Source organism: Lygodium microphyllum, chromosome 19, assembly GCF_053477565.2.
Source record: "Lygodium microphyllum isolate KBCC chromosome 19, Lygodium_microphyllum_v1.1.10, whole genome shotgun sequence".
Taxonomy (NCBI): Eukaryota; Viridiplantae; Streptophyta; class Polypodiopsida; order Schizaeales; family Lygodiaceae; genus Lygodium; species Lygodium microphyllum.
In genome coordinates this window covers 120,015,137-120,018,545 of record NC_141153.1, presented here as the reverse complement: position 1 = coordinate 120,018,545, position 3,409 = coordinate 120,015,137, and the positions used below count along the sequence as shown (strand labels likewise).

The 3,409-nt window shown below is 46.9% G+C and overlaps 1 pseudogene; it reads right to left on the bottom strand.

Moving 5' to 3' along the window:
- Positions 1-1,219: 1,219 nt before the first annotated feature.
- On the bottom strand, positions 1,220-1,870 carry LOC148020323 (mitochondrial adenine nucleotide transporter ADNT1 pseudogene; annotated as a pseudogene).
- Positions 1,871-3,409: the final 1,539 nt, after the last annotated feature.

The following is a 3,409-nucleotide window of genomic DNA, read 5'->3' as shown; positions in this document are numbered from 1 at the left end:
CCCTAAAAAGAGTTCTCTATCCCTAGGAGATTGCAAGAAGCTAATTCCAACGTATTGTGGGCCGTAAAAAATCCTCAAATGCCTAGGACCCAATGCTTATAGATTGCAACTCTCTGAGAACCTAAAGGTTCACAATGTATTCCATATCAGCCTATTGAAAAAATATGTACCCAATCCTAACCATGTACTTGATGACCAACAAATTGTAATGCCTAGCCAAGGAGTGCTTGAGCTAAGGCCTGATAGGATCTTAGATGTTGGGAAGAGACAATTAAGATCCAGGACCTTGAGAGAATGCCTCGTCCAGTGGAAAGATTATCCCAAAGAGGATGCCACTTGGATAGAAGAAGACACTCTCAACCATCAATATCCCCAGTTTATCTCGAGATGAGGACATCTCGATTCCTCTAAGGGGGAGAGAATGTAATATTTCAGATAATATTCTTTTTTTTCTTCTCCAGCGTCGCGTCGTGCTGGAAGAAGGGAATGCGATAGAGGAGCTAGCAAGCTCCTCGCTGGAGCTTTCTCGGCTCCACTGGCATGCTGATTGACACATAGCACGCGGGAGGATTCCCTCCTCTCCCCTATATAAATGAGGGAGAGTCGTGAGAAGTAGGGACAGTGCTGTGGTATCGTGAGAGGACGGGGAAGATGCTGCTGCCGCCTGACGTCCGTCTATCTGCCGTGAGAGAGGAGGATGAAGCCTTTGCCCGTTCGTGTTGCTGCCGAGGGAGGAGGAAGGACCACTGCCAAACGCTGCGCTGCCGCCTCTATCCTCTCTCCCCACAAGCGCCATATTCATCTTCGGCCTGCAGACTTTCACCCCCCCATCGTCGCGTCAAATTTTCCCCCACGTGGCTCTTGTGATCCCACAGAAGCTTCAAGAAGCTTCTAAGGGGGGGCTCCTCTAAGCCCCCCTTCCTATACTCATATTCCTTTTACCCTTTCACCCCCCCTCATAACCCTTTTTCCCTTTCACCCCCCATACTCCTGTTTAACATACCCCCTAAGCTCCTTTTTATTTCCCCCGTGTCCCCATTATTTCTTTCTCCCCCCCCCCCCCCCCCCCCGGGTTTTCTTTTACCCTTAATCCCTTCCCGTAGAGCCGCTAAACCCCAACCCGTGTTTAAGCCACCATAGCCCTCTCTCCCCTTGGCCTCAAAAACCATTAAGCCCCTCTGTGGTTTTAATAAGCCTTCCTCTTGAAGGGTTTTATAACCTATTTTCCAAGCTTTGTCAGCACGCTTAACTCTGAACTTTCTCCTGACAAGGCTTGATTCTTTTTCACAATGTAGTCCTTGAGAGACTCATAAACAACAAAATTCAGTCCCACATAAGGTTTCACTCCAATAACTGATGGCAGCCAACCTTTGTACAAAGCCCTCGGCCCCTCTTCTTTTACAATAGTTGATGCAGCATGGAACATTCCTCTATAGCATGCAGGTGAATCCTCTGGACTGTTAGCCTACCCCACACCATGTCCATTGGATATGTAGCATACATAGCAATTATACCCGCACATGCACCAGCTCCCAACCGCAAAACTGGCGTGAGTTCCTGTCCGGTTTGTCTTCTGTATAGCCATAGAATTGCACTTGAAGCTTGCTCATAGCTATAGAACCTTAATGTAGAATTGGGTATAATTCAAGCACAATTTGTTCCATTGCCTTTGAAGAATCCAGCAATGCCTTCGTTTTGCCAGATGTATTTCAGCCCTTTATAGAGAAGTCCATGTCAATTTTGAGGGTTTCAATCTGTTGTGGAAATACCGCTTGCACTTTGAATTCAGAAACAGAAATCCTCATCCCATAGCACTCTTTGGTGAGGAGCCAACACCCAGCACGTCTTCCTCGGGAGGATCTGCAGTCATCACATCCCCTATTCTCGAGTTTCTTTTCTTTCACAAAGCCATCTGAGCAGAGCTTAGTCGTCTTCACAAAGATTCTTTCGCAGTGGAGAAAGGGGCAGAACAAGAGTTTCAAGCACTTCATGATCGCTATGAATTTTTGCGAGTTGTGTAGCAACGCTGAAGATGAGGTCATCTTTCTAGCTCTTGACAGTCGGATGAAGAATGTAGCACATATGTATTCACTAGAGCACAAGGAGGAAAGCGATTTGTTTGATCAAATGCTAGAGTTACTAAACTCAGCATTAAAATCAAAATCAGATGCTTCAATGAAGTTGCGACATGAGCTTATATGTTGTACAAAAGCTATTGAGACTACCCTCTGCAAACATATGTCCAAAGAGGAAGAGCAGGTTTTTCCATTGCTCATCCAACATTTCAGTTTTGAAGAACAAGCTGGGCTCGTATGGTAGTTCATGTGTAGCATTCCTGTAAATCTTATGGAGGAGTTTCTTCCCTGGTTGGTTTGCTCCTGAAAGTACTCCGAATGCCACCTCCCATGTGCTGCAAACAGCACTGCAGAAAAAACCTCGCCCCTCCCCTATGCGCATCCAAAACGCCTCTCGTTGTGTTTCTCCTTGCCCTATTACACTCAGTGGAGCCACAGGCTGGTCGTGTGTGGATCGGAGCCCCTTCTAGGAGCCTAGGATCCCTCCCTCTCCCTATAGATGGCTCCCCACCATCAAGGCTAGGAGCTCTTCTGGATAGCAGTCCTCTCCGTTCCCCTCACCGACCGAGTACTGCTATCTTGTCATTGATGGAGAGAGCAGGGTCATGCACAAAGAGACTAGTAAGCCTCGCTCTTTGAGCTTCCTCGAACATCGCCTTCTGGATAATACCTATGTGGAGATCAATGACTTATGGCAGCATGTTCAACTACATGTCCAACAAGAAGACCATGGAGATCAACCCCGAGAACCCCATCATGGAGGAGCTGAGGAAAAGGGTTGATGCTGACAAGAATGACAAGTTTGTCAAGGACCTCGTGCTGCTCCTATTCGAGACTGCCTTGTTGACCTCTGGGTTTAGCCTGGATGATCCCAACACCTTTGGAAACAGAATCCAGTGCATGCTGAAACTGGGATTGAGCTTTGATGGGTGAGGACGATGTTGGTGCTGTGGGTAGGCAAAAGGACAAGCCAACTAGATCAGTGCCAAGTTCTGGGAGTTCATGTGCTGGAACTCTAGAACCAGACACTCCCTCATCATGATGAAAAGAAGCAGTTCGTGGAAAAGAAGCAAAACAACCTACTTCAAACAGTGTAGCTTTCCTGCCAGCACCACATGGTACTCCATCACTACTTCATACAACTCCTGTCCCTGCTGTATCTCAAAGTTGAAAACGAGCTGTCATTTTTGTCTCCTTGCCTCCAGATTTGGCCAATCCTCCTACTATAGCTCCTGTGTGTCTTCCAAGAAAGCTGCCATCTCTACCTGTGTACCTGAAAAGTAGGGTTTATTGTTGGAAAATGAGACTAGATTTGAGGGAAAGAAGAGAGAAAG